Source organism: Tyto alba, unplaced genomic scaffold, assembly GCF_018691265.1.
Source record: "Tyto alba isolate M040663 unplaced genomic scaffold, T.alba_DEE_v4.0 Super-Scaffold_23, whole genome shotgun sequence".
Lineage (NCBI taxonomy): Eukaryota > Metazoa > Chordata > Aves > Strigiformes > Tytonidae > Tyto > Tyto alba.
In genome coordinates, this window is record NW_024881297.1 from 10,830,433 (window position 1) to 10,843,757 (window position 13,325).

The 13,325-nt window shown below is 38.1% G+C and overlaps 1 long non-coding RNA gene across 1 annotated transcript in view; it reads left to right on the top strand.

Moving 5' to 3' along the window:
• The window catches only part of LOC122153801, a 132,283-nt gene extending 126,115 nt beyond the window's left edge, over window positions 1-6,168 (top strand). Inside the window, exon 6 of the long non-coding RNA XR_006165682.1 lies at window positions 5,769-6,168. This is a non-coding gene — a long non-coding RNA (uncharacterized LOC122153801). The remainder of the gene's footprint in view (window positions 1-5,768) is intronic.
• The last annotated feature ends 7,157 nt before the right edge of the window (window positions 6,169-13,325 follow it).

Consider the following 13,325-nt stretch of genomic DNA (forward strand, 5'->3'; position numbering starts at 1 on the left):
GTCCTCAGAATTCTTACCAATAATTAAGAAGTGAATGTTGACTAGAATGATCATTTTCTAATGTAAAATTGGATTTCCAGTGAAATACAGAGTTTCTCTAAGCTTTATGAAGGCTATGTTTCAGTTTTTGTTATTTTACCAATAGGTATATAATTTCAGGGGTAGACCTCACTCAGAAATTCAGAAGTCTTCTGTGAGACTTTTTTTTCCCTCAGACAGTCCTGCTTCTAAACTGGATAATTATTTTGCCTGTTTGTAAATGTCTGTAGTCCCTATCTCTTCCTTTTGGACTTCCTAATACTTTGGGTGGCTGTGTCATCCCAGATTGCCCATGTTTTGTTTCACACTGTAAATAACCTTTATTACAAGAACATGCGTCTCTGAGGATTTTCTGCACATCAGAAGGGGTTTTGGAGGTGTATGTTCTCAGACCTGATTTCATTGAGTCTTTGGAAGTGTCTGTAAGTATTCTTCTAGCATTTTTAAATTATACATTTAAACAATTTAATCTAATTAAGTCCTTCTTCTTTTGCTACCTGTCAAAGGAAGGGACCACCTCTCAGTAAATTATGACTGTTTTTTATATTTGGTGCAAAGAAATTAAGATTAGGTTCCAAATAAAACTATGTTACTCAACAGAAATAAAACTCTGATCATTATGTACAGTGAAGTCTGTATTTGTACTTTGACTAGAAGTAAGACTAAAGCTTTGAGTCTTCTTCACTTGACACTTAAAAGTCTATGTATAGCTGAAGTTAAATAACAAAAAGATACTATTTTAATTACCTTTTTTTGTTTGTATTATTTTACCTCCGTGGCTCACAGCACTCAGAATTTGGTTGCATTTCCAAATGCTATCGATACTGGAAAGCCAGGGCTTTTTATGTCCATTTAAACCTTGCCTTCTGAATGAACTGTGATACATGTAGTTTCTTGCATTTATCTAAAGACATTGCAGAAGAAGATCTTTTTTTCAGCACAACTGTTACTGGATTTATCTAACAAATCTAAAGCACATGCTGCTGAAAATAATGATAGTGGTCAGCTGAGACCTACCAGAGTTATCAGTATTTTCCATTATTTAATTAAAATGGAATTAATCAGCTTTTTCTTTTAATGCAATTAAAGAATGTATAGTTTCTAATGTAGCAAACCCCCAGCCAGGAAAAAACATAAAATTGTTGAAGTGCACTGAAACATACATTCCTGTCCTATAAAATGGCAGAGAAGGGAGGTTGTAGTCTACATGTAGGAGCAGGCTGATTGTGTGAAGGTCTGCTACAGAATGGGAAACAGGCCTGTCAGCAGGGAGGTCCATTAAGGGTATGCTGAGGTGGGCGCTGCTACCAAGTTTTACTGAACCTCCTTTTTGAAAACATGCCAGACCGGGTGGGAACATGACGGTCAATGGCAGCCTTTTCTACCTCTTACAGTTTGCAGTGGCAGCGCCTCAGCTGTCATTGTGCCCTTCTGAAAGGATTCAAACAGCCATGTCAGTCTGAACAGAAGGCACTGTAAGCAAAATGTTCATGCTTCTGGGGTTTTAACACTGTAATAAAAGTAAATAAAAATAAATAAAATCCTTGCTCTACTTTCATGGAAAGTAAGATGATGAAACTGTGAATATAATCCTCTAAGTATCATCAGTCTGGAGATATAAAAGAGAAAGAAATAGTAGTTTCATTCATCCTATATTAAGATATTAAACTACATTTAAATACTGCTTTTTCCCTGACCAGCTTCTTGAGCGTAGTTGCCCCATGTTAACAGTATCCTGAAAAATTTTACAGGTGGTCAGAGAGATCATCTTTGATAGAATTGCTACTGTTGATGATTTATAGTAACCATAATATATTTCTTATGAGCTACACTTGGTGTTTCCTGCTTCTTCTTGTGTTACTACTCGCACTGAAATGTAAAGAAATTGAAAACTTACTTTTCATTTATTACAGTGCATAAGTAAAATACTTGATAACAAATCGCAGCTTTATAATGAGTGTAATTTGGTCTCCCCAATTAAAGTTCCGATGACTTTACATTTTTCTGCTCTTAAGAAAGTCCTTAGTCCCATGGAGAATCATCAGAATGGGAATCTCACTGTGAGATTCATGTTTTATGGCTTTATTTTACTTTGGGGCAAGACATTGAAACCCTCCTCGAGGACAAACTTTTTAAACTGTCATTTTGCTCTTCTATTCCCCTATTCAGTCTTCAGGAAACTTTCAGAAAACCTGTACAAAGAGGATAAGACTACAAAGTAATTTTTAATTCCTATTCATTGGAGATGGAACTTGAATGTAATTCCAGTTGCACATAGGCACTAACTTTAAGGAATCTTATAGCCAAACCTTGAATTCATGGCTAGGCAGGACTGTAACGTGACCTAAACAGCACTTGTCATGTCTAGGAGTAGAATTTGCTGGTAGAGAAGAACTACTAGATTTCCTTCTAGAACGCTGTAGCTAACATTTGTCACAAATGACATTATAGATAACTATATAGAGAGAGAAATATATAAAAACACATGCAGACACACATATCTTTCCGTGACCATAGGGAATTTGTTAGGATCCCATTTTTGTGCTTTTACAGGATTTAGTTACAACTAGACAAGGAAACTTACAGAAACATGCCAAGGCATAGCTGCTTTGTATTCTTCAAAATGGATAATATGTTAGCAATATAATACAGAGAATCTCTGCCACATGAACCAAGAATTCAGAACACAAACCATCAGGCCCCCAGGAGAGGTCTGTTTTATCTGAACTTGGAAGAAATGGACCTATGAAAACAAACCAATTTACTTTCAATCCAAATGATCAGCTGAAGGGATTCTTCAGGAAAAGACCAGAAACAGATGCTGATGCCTTTTCTCAATGATTGCAAGCCAGTCAGTTCAGTTCCCAGTTTTCTCCCTTTATGATAAAATCTCAAGTTCTCATCCAGGTCAGGCAAAGGAAAGGCTTGAAGTAATTCGACACCCACGGGGCATTGGATTTTGTCCTTCCTGAAGATACAGAAGGAGTTACCAGTCATCCTCATTACGTGGCGTGAATTTACAGTGTTTCCAGTAAATACTCTTATTAGAAGATGTTTTATTCCTCTGTAAGAAGAGCTTGTCTCCACAGAGATTTGAGAATTCCATTCCATGGAGGGTAACTCACAGTCTCTGGAACAAAGGTGGCTTATAGATCAGCTTAATCTGTGTGGCATGTAATATATTACTTGGGTTTACAATGGGAGACTTTAAATTCTAGACTGCAAACCTCATAGTCTGTGTTAGTGTGTTAATGCACTGGCTTTTCACCTTTTAAAAAATCGGTTAAAACTTACTTCACTGAAAAGCGAAAATGAGTTTAGCAGCCTGGAATGACTCTGTTTTCTCTATTCCACCATGTAGCATAGTCAGCACAACTGGCAAGACACTACTGAAGAAAAAATCAGAGACTGGAGCAACTTCATCCTTTCAAAAGAAATGCCAAGACCCACTCAGTATTTAAAAGTAAACAACAAAGGACAAGGAAGGGATACATGGTGCAATTTCAACTGTATGAAGAGTTGATGTTTTACTAGTGTCCCACTGCAGTCAGATCTCTGTCTGGATCCCCAATTCTACAAGTCTATAGTCCTTGTTATGGAATGCAGATTCCAAATAACAAAATGGCCATGGAATGACCATTTCATCATTCAGAAATTCAGCACAATTCTGGTTCTTGATGTTTCAGGTAGGAAGGGACTTTATATTTTTAAAGTCTGTAGGGTAAAAAGACATTTTTTAAATCATTCATTTTTTTTAATAATAGAGCTTCAGTGTAATGTGCTTCCAGTGGGTGTTTTTAAAGCAGTAGTATCCAAAATAATTTTTAAGAAAGAAGCTTTTATCCCTAAGAGATACCAGAAGGCCATTAAATTCATTGGAAATGCTGGCGTTTTCTTCAGTGGTGTGAGATTCTACCCCACATATCCAAAAGAGTGAGATTGCTGTTTTACTCAATGTCTTGAAAACATACAGAAAACCTAGATAACTTCTAGGGACAGATTTACTGTGGGGAAGAGTACAGGGGCTTTGCCATTGCTAGGTGCAGTGTAAGATCCTATATTGCATGATAAGCTCTTGGCAAGATGTTTCTACAGCTCTACCAGTCAGAAATTGCACAGCAGATTGCAAATGATTACAATTGTTTATGTGTACATTTATGTGTCTGTGTTTAGACATCCTCAGTACCCATAAGTAGGGACCAGATTCTCATGTAGGGTATGTTTCCTTTGCTTTAGTTGGACAGTCTGTACCAATTGAAGACTTGGCTCCCAAATATTCCTATTGATTCACATATATTTCTTGTGTTTCTAATTCTACAGAGAATAACAGTGAAACAATACAAAAATATTTATGTTAAAATAGTCAGATTGGAATATTGACAGAGAAAGAGATGTATATTTTTACTACTGTATGAAAATCTACCAATATCTAGAATTTCTGGTATAAAATGTATGTACCATGAAATACATAGAAAGAAGAATACATTTTCGTGTACTAAATATTCCGAAAAAGCAGGAAGGTATTATTGCAAACTCCTGCTCTGAAGCAGAAATAGTTTGGGCAATTTTCTAAGATCATAGAAGACTGTTAGGGTATCCAGCAACAAAACCACCCCAGACCCAGTCCAGCATTCAAAGGACTCTGTCACCTCTTATGAGCAATTTATGGTAGTGAACCGCCTGTATTACATTAACAGGATACTGATCTTTATTGCATCAAAGATGTGCAAAAGTTACTGTAGTATAGGAAGAAATATTTTAACTCACTCTACTTTTGAGTTTGTGGGTGGGCCATTGGGGATCTACAATGATTTTCAGGTTTTGGGCACATTTCTACAGTAGACATATCCGGTTTTCCTTCTTTATTTTGGTCAAACAACAGTACATTATCTGTGGCAATTGTAACCACTATAGAATAGTCTTGAAGTGGCAAATTAGGAGAAATGTTTTCTGCAAAGTTTTTCAGGGATAAAAAATTTTGGCCAAGTGTTTTTTTTAGGGTCTTCAAATAACTTTTTAGTATTAGTATCCATGAGTTTTCTGTGTTCTCTTTTTACTAGAAACATGCTTACTATCTTGATAGATTTGGAAGTAAAATAAATAGTCTTTCAGCACCTTTGGTTTTAACTTCTTCTGTGGCCAGGGTTCTAAGTTCAATGGCTTTATTGTCACTCCCTAAGTCTTAATTGCTGCAGATTTTGTCTGAAAAAAAATGCCTCATCTAGTATATCATTGTATTTCGAGGAGTTCTGGGATGCTGTATTCATAGCAACTTAGATGGATATGAATGTGTAAGTACAATATTGTTATATAAATGAAGGAGGAAGGCAACAATGGAAATCTAGAAACATCAGTTTCCTATGTAAATGAACAGAAGTTTCTTAAGACTTTAGTTCTTGGAAGAATGCTCTGGAGAAAGCAAAGCATCTCTGTACAGTTGGGTTCCTCTGGAGTAAGTAGTAAATGATAGACAGACAGCTTGTAACTCCACCCCCTGAGCCCAAGAGTTATACCGAGAGCTCTGGCAGAACTGTTTTGTCCCGTAGGCTAAAATAGTCTAGGCAGTGAATGAAAAAACTCAACACTGAAAGAGGAAAATGAGGTCTTCACCAGGTCCCACCCTCAGAACATCACCAGAGGAGTTTTGCCAAATGGCACAAAATGCAGTGACTCATGTTTTGTTTTGTTTTGTTTTGTTTTTTTCTTTCTGTTCCTGTGTCCTCCCCCAGATATTCCTGGATTGTTTCTCCTTTGCTATCCTCTCTCTTCAAATCACTGGGTCTTCTCAGAAGGAGCTGGAAGAACGGCCAGAATGTAATATTAGCAGGGGAGCCTGTCACATGAAATGTCCTCAGCAGGGAGCCGATGTGCTTATTTAGGAAGGGTTAGAGATGTGAAGGAGTATGGGAGAGCACCAGCACAGGACTGGGACAAACACGGCTTCTCTAGCTTCGCTACCAAGAAAATCTCCTCTGGTTTGCCAAGAGTTTTGTTCCTGAAAACAATACGAGCTATCTCTCCTAGATATTTAGTATAGAAATTAAAACACATATAACGAGTTTCCAAAGAAAGTTATCCTTCGTGCTTATGAGCACTGTTGCTTACTGAAGATCTAAACTGAGTTAGCAGTCAGGTGGCTGATAAATTTGTCATCAGCTTTTATTTCCTGTGCTAATAGAAATTTTATTTTCTTTTAATGAAAAAGTTAAGGTACATATCCTAGGAGCCAACTATAACATTTATCTGAAGCTGTATTGCTCTGCTACTGTGCTTTTTGTTGGCTTGGTTTTCACAAACATGGATCTTGCTCAGTGTATGGTTTTGGCATAGTTTGCAATTTTGTACCTTAGAAATAGGTTTCTTGTCTAGGCAGTAATTATTGATTAATGCTTTCAAGTTTGGATGTTGATATAATATAGTAAACCTAATCACTTCAGACCTGACACTGACCATCTTCAGAACTGTGTACGTCAGGCTTTGCAGATGCTTATTTTCTTGTTGCATTACATCCTTCAGACCAGGATGTCCTATCAGATATTTAGAGTTGAACAATATGAACAATTATCTCATGAAAATACACCAACTGAGGAATATAAATACATGCACACGTTAATGAAAAATATGGGATGTATGTTCAAACAAGGACATCTTTGCTAGCATTACTTCTCTTTTGGAAATCCCAAGGGATGTTTAGTGCCAGCACAGGAAGGTGGGGTTCTGGATGGCTTTGAAAGCAATCATATATCTAACTGTAAATTAATTGTCATGTTCTGAAACTTATTCTGCAGTACAATAGTAAATAGAAGTGATCAAAAATTTGAATTTTTCAATTTTATAAATAGAAGATGAATTATTTGCAAAAAAGTCACCTTTCCATTCTTCATTCAGGAAAAAAAAAGAAGTAAAGTTAAAAGTTGATCAATCAACATCTTTTTGATAAATATATTTCCTATTTCTTCTTTCGCAATTAGTGATCATGATCAGTTCTTGCAATCTTGGGGCTCATCTTGTTTTAATTAGGATTAAAATTGAAAACTATTTCATATAAGAATTCTGGCTTCCTTTTTGATTAATTAATACCACACAGTTTCAGAATATGTGAATAATACAGTTTGCAAAGATACTGGGTTTATGTTTTCTCACAGACGGTGTAATAGTGAGCCAGAAAATGAAATATTACATGTCATGACACTTGATGGGATATATAATTTTCTTACAGAGCTGAGCTTAAATTCAGTTTGGCAGACCCATTGCTCACACTGCCATAAAATAATCTATTTTTTATGCTATCTTTGTGTGAACTGAAAAAAAATATTAAGTTTGAATCTGTGTGTGCACTACCTCCCCATTAATTTGCTGTCTCTAAAATAGTGACCTGTCTTTCACTCTTTTCTAGAAGGCTAAACTTTCATCTCTGTGTGAGATGCTTTTCGCAAAAGAGATTTCGGTTCTTTTACAATAGTATTGCTTATAGAAGCCTCAAAAGTCTCCCTACTGAAAGGCTACAGAAAGGCCTTGAAAGATGCCTGCTCTGTGTCAACTGTTTTTCCAACGGCTTCTCAAATGAGGAGCTGGCATTTACGTCCTGATAGGAAGGAACGAGAGGGAGAGAGAAAACTTAAAACACTGATGATAACTCCTAGCAAGCAATTTTAATGCTGTCTATCAGAGGGATGTCCAAGCCGTTGGTGTAGAGCTGCCTGCAGTTATCAAGCAGTTCAAGCACAGCTTCCATGCCAGCCCGTGTCAACTAATCAGCAACAACTGGGTGACCGTGGGCTGCTGGTTGCTGACCTCCCCGGTGACGGGAGGGAGGGAAGCAGCGGGGCCAGCACTGCTGGGTTGTCCCGGGGCTGTGCTGCCTGGCCAGCTGGGGCCCGGCCGTCGACGGGGCGATCTCTGGGAAGCCGTTGGCATCTCCTGGCTGTGAACCTCTCTGTGAGCTCCCTCTCAACTCTTCAAGGTATGTGCCTTTCAGCTCTTGAAATGTGAAAATGTGGGTGATAGGTTGAGGACATTACCTGTAAATTTTAAAGGAAGTTTTCCTGTGACGTCAGAAGCATTCCTCCTCAGCCCTGGCTCCCTGGCTGCCATCTGTAGCTCTCATTTTTGTATCTTAGCAATAGATGGGGTTTGACTTGCCTGTTAACATCCTTGCTCATTGTTGTCTTCCTTCCTTTCTACTCTGTTTTATCCCCACATTTTCTATACTTTTGTTTGAGGGAAGGTGAAGGATAGGGAATGATGAATTCCTTTATTTTTCTACATGAGAAAGGAAGTTTCTAGTGTACTATTTTTTTTAACTTTTTTCTCTCTCTTTTTGCTGAATTTCTTTCTTTGTCATGCAACTCCACATCCTCTCTTCCCACATTTTTTCTTGAGTGCCCACCTGCTCCTTCTTGGGTGCATTGGAGAGAGCATAGGGCTGTTCATGCTGCTGCTTGGGTTTTACTTTCTGTGCAATTGCTGGTCTTTTCAGTAAAAAAAATCCATCAGGGCAGAGAGTATCTTTTCTATCCCTGACTTGAGTAGTTTCTATTCTGTTGTAAGTTGTGAGAGAAAACTCCAGAAAACTGCTTGCACCTATCCAAAATTAGGATGGATGAAGGATCTGGAAAGTGGCAGATGGAGCAGAACAAAGAGTAGAAAAGATGAGTAACTTGGCCACAGTCACACAGCAAAGTGCTGACAGAGAAAGGAATAGAAACTGGTTCTCAAGTCTGTATTCAAAACAGTAAACCATGCAATTTTTTCACAGCATTATCTAGAAATTGCAAAGACAGAATGACATGTTGTTGTAAAACTGATAATAGAAAACTACCATCAGGGAAGCACTATTTATAAATGAGAGGCTGGGAAGGCACACTCTATGCTGAATGCCATATACTATGAGTGCCAAGGGAGTAAGGGAAATATTTTGATGTTTGTGTGCTGTGGAAAGTTTTAGTTAAACACAAACATTGTTAATAAACATGGATTTATATGTTTTCTTTGATCAATGAACTCTGATAGATTTTAAATGTTCTGAGTATCTCATTTCTGTGTGTCCAAAAGGAGAGGAAGACAGACTCAGGATCACATTCTTAAATCTGTTGCAGTCCCATTTTTGTACAAGTTTATGCTAGTATCACAAATAGAGCGATTTTTCCAATACAATATGGGACTGCATTTTCAAACAAAGGGAGCCTAAGTTGCACCAATTAAAAATGTGTCTAAGGACATTATCTTACATTTTATTTTTATAAAATACATAAATATACAGGTTCAGAATGAATGCTTGCTTTTATAACCTGATTCAAAGCCTACTGAAAAACAAGGGAGGGCAAAAATTTTCTGCAAATGAATTGAGTTTTGGATGAGGTCCCAGAATAGGTGCTATATATAAAAAAAAAAAAAAAATCCACCTGAAAGCTGTGTTTGATATGTGCTAAAATCAAAATGAATAACTAACAAATATTGTCTTTTTCCTGCACTAAGTCCTTCTATTGCTCTATCCACAGAAGCAAAAGAATGGGTATGTTTTATTTTAATTAGTCCCTTAACTTTCTTTTGTATATATTTTTGATGACCCCAGACCAGTGGATATTATATCCCAGGGATGTTGTTACTGTTTATTCTCCAACTCTCACTCACAGACTTTTATTCTTCTACTTAGTATGCTGCAAACTGCCTGCTCATCTGTGTCCTTCCCTGCCTGGATTACTCTGTGCTGTTTACATAGCAAAACAAACTATATAACATCCCAGGGGCCCAATGCTGCTGCCACAGAATACCGGTGAGTCTAATTGACAACAGGATGTGCCTGTGCTTTATGACAGGAGAACCAAGCCCTAATCACAGCCAGCCAAGCTGGAGCAATAAAACTCAGACTTCATATTCTCACTCCTTGGTCCTTGAGAGGCAGGAATCCCTGGTTAGCAATATCTCAGATTACCTTTAGCATTATTTCTAATATATAATAATGAAAATTAGTATCAACATTTATACCAGTTCATTTAAGCCATTAATCCCATTGAAACTACTTTTAACAAGTTTAAGGTTTAAGACAGTTATTTGTTAATTTCTAAGGCTTAATGTGAGGGTGTCACCTTATTTGAGAATATGCCATGCTGTGAGGGATTCAAAAGTGCCTTGACTGAAATCCTTGCTTAAGTCTAGTGTTTAAAGCAATTTACAGCTGGATCATTTTCTATTGTTTTGCCATTCCTCCTCTTCTCTGTGGAAGGCGGGGGAGTCTTGTTTGTCACTCCATTATTAATGAGGGAAACAGAAGATAATGCAACACTAACTGAACAGGCAAAAAAAACCAATTTAGTTCTTTCCTTGGAGTTCCACTGGAAGAAAAATGATTATTTTCTTAGGAATAGCAATCCTTAGGAGCAGATTCTGAAAAGAACTTCTAGATTAAGCCTGTGGCTACTACTTAGCCACAAAAAGGAGGTGGTGGTGAACAGCAGTAGTGGGACAACTGGCTTTCTGGCTTTGGTCACTTCTGCAGAGGAAGAAGCATTTTATTCCCACATGAAGAGGAAGGAATAAGGACAAGAGTGGGAGCATAAACATGCAGTAGATATCAGACTACAGGAACCATCCAGGAAAATCTACATCAGTTGTTTGGAGGAAATCCACACAGTCCCTTGTGGACCTTTAGAAGAAGGCAGAGTCTCAGCCTGTCAGATAATCCTGTCTGACTGCACCATTGCTGTTTCATTCCCTCCAGTCCTTCCTTTTCTAAATTTCTGTTCCCTCCCATCCATAAATTTACTCCTCTGCCCACGAAGGCTACAAAGGTGGGAGAAGGGAGATCTGTCTCCAAGAGGGAGGTCAATAATAAATCGAAAAAGTGACCAACCAAACCCTTTTCTAGCCTGATCATACCAATTCAGGCAGTTCAGCATGCTGTACAGCACGTAGAGAGAGAATAGTGCAGCATGGAAATATCACTGACTCAACTGTGACAGATTGCTCTAACATGCACTCTGACCTTTTACATGGAAGAAATCTCCCTTCAGCATTCACAGCTTGCTTCTTTGAAGTGAAACAGTGAATCCCATGAAAACTGACTGTTTTCTCCAACTAAATTGCTGTTCACATGTAGGTGATGCAACAGAACAATTTCTTGTAATAACCTCAAAATAGCAATATTAATAGTGACCTTTTATTTTAGTTGCTGCTGTATTCCATATTAAAAAAAAAAAAAAAAAAAAAAGAAAAAAAAAAAAAGAAAAAAGCATGAAACAGTGATGATAATAGAGTACTGAATGTGCTTGGTATAAAATACTGCTTTTCTGTTCCCCACTAAGAACCTTCCCTGAAAGTCAAGTCTTTAGTCTCATCCTCTCTTTGCAGCTCTGGAGGCTAAGCATGTGGTGTAACGATAGTGGTTTTGCTGTACAGATTAATATGATAGGTTGAACAAGACAAATACTCCAAACCTTCTTTTTGAGCACAGGAGCAAGTTTATCATGTTTACTGGCTAGTAGCATCGTTGGGTGTGATGATAATCCAGATGGGTGAACTGCCTATAAATTGGGGGCATTTAATCAGATGAAGTCTAGAGTTCAACTTGAATTTTTATCTTTTGACAGCAGCAGAGACAGAAACCCCTGCTTACTCTCCTTGTCCTCCACCAGCCTGGCAAATGATGCTGTAGTGTAGCATGTATGAATGGTCAAGGCAGAGCTTGAAGTGGTGAGAACTGGTTAATAGTCTGAAGAACACAACTACTGAATGTGTAACTAAATTCCATGCCTGAATGTTGTAGGTCCAATTTAGGGGCCTTGACAGTTGTGATGACAATTTTGATATGAATTGTGTCATTAAGGATGTGTTGGATATGTAGTGCACCCACTCCTTGTGGAAAGAAAAAAAGCGCGGTGAAATTGTGTAGCACTTCTCATCCTGTTTTCTGGCTATTGCTGTTTCTTCTGAAGAGTATGAGCTATAGGGCCTATGAATGAGCAAGCCCATCTGTTTCATCCTGCCGCTTAATACCCAGTCTTGCCTAGCGAGTGCTGTTTTGAGCAGCTGGCAATTAAACCGTACCAGTCCACAGTAGTTTTGAATGATGGTGTCATGATCTCATGCCACATGCATGTTGATGTCTTTTTTTTTAACCCTTCCCCGCCCCCCCCCCCCCCCCAATCAACAGTTCTGTTAAGCTATGTCAGTGATGACAGAGGATCGGGTCAGTGATGGAAAGGAAGCAATAGAGATTGGAGGGTGGTGCTTCTTAAAAATGCTAGTCCCTTCTGTTCAGAGTAACAGGGCGTGTGTATCAAGGTAATGCATCACTCAGTGACTGGCCAGAGAAACATTCCATTAGGTTGTAACTGAATGGAGAAACCATTGCAACAATTTTATGTCTTTACTTCACAAAGTAAAAAATACAAGTGTACTCTTTATGCCCTCTTTATTTGGCCTGTTAAGAAAAGCATAGCCTGTCAATCAAGAAAAAGGCTTCCAATTGTGTAGCCTGTTAGAATCATTTCATTAATAACATGTGTTTACTACTGGGAGAAGCAGACTCAGTGTGCTGAGATTTTGTTTGTCAGTCAGTCATTGGAACCCCACTGTTAATCGCATACAATGGTTTGTGGTTATGCCACAATTTAACCCAGGTTTAAAAATACAAACTAGAGCCTTGGTGGTCTGCTGAGAGCAGTGAGTGAAGCAAAGGTATTGGTTGAACCTGCCTTGTGGGCTGCTGGCTTGGAGTACTGTACGAGCTAATCAAATTTATTAACTTGAGTCATGACTAGAATGCATGCACTGGTGAGTGTGGGTGGGTGCACCCAGGTTAGACTACATTTTGGCTGCATTCTGCAAGGAGGAAGAAAAGCAACTCTTTGGCCTCCTTTCCACAAAGAGAAATTGAAAACAGATATCAACTAGATTTTGGGATCTCTGGCAGTCTAATAAGAAAAAGGTATTTTTTTTGTTGTGGCTTTTATTTATTGATGTGGAGAATGGCTTAGAAAAAAATGAAGGAGTTTCAAAACTGAATACCGATGGCATTCAATGCATATGTGTCATTGTCTTATCAAATTGCCCCCTGCATGCCATTTTAGTAGTAATATTAAAGGCAGAATCTCTGACTCCACAATAACGAGGGCTGAGTGTGATTGCCAGAAAAGGGAGAGGCATTTGGCTACTAAGAAAAAGAATACTGGAGAGACAGTTGTGTATCTTTATATGAATCTTGACCTTCTGGCAGAGGTAGAAAGACACAAAGTGACTGAACCATCTTTCCTAATTATAGATAGAATATGGTAAGCTAAAATTCC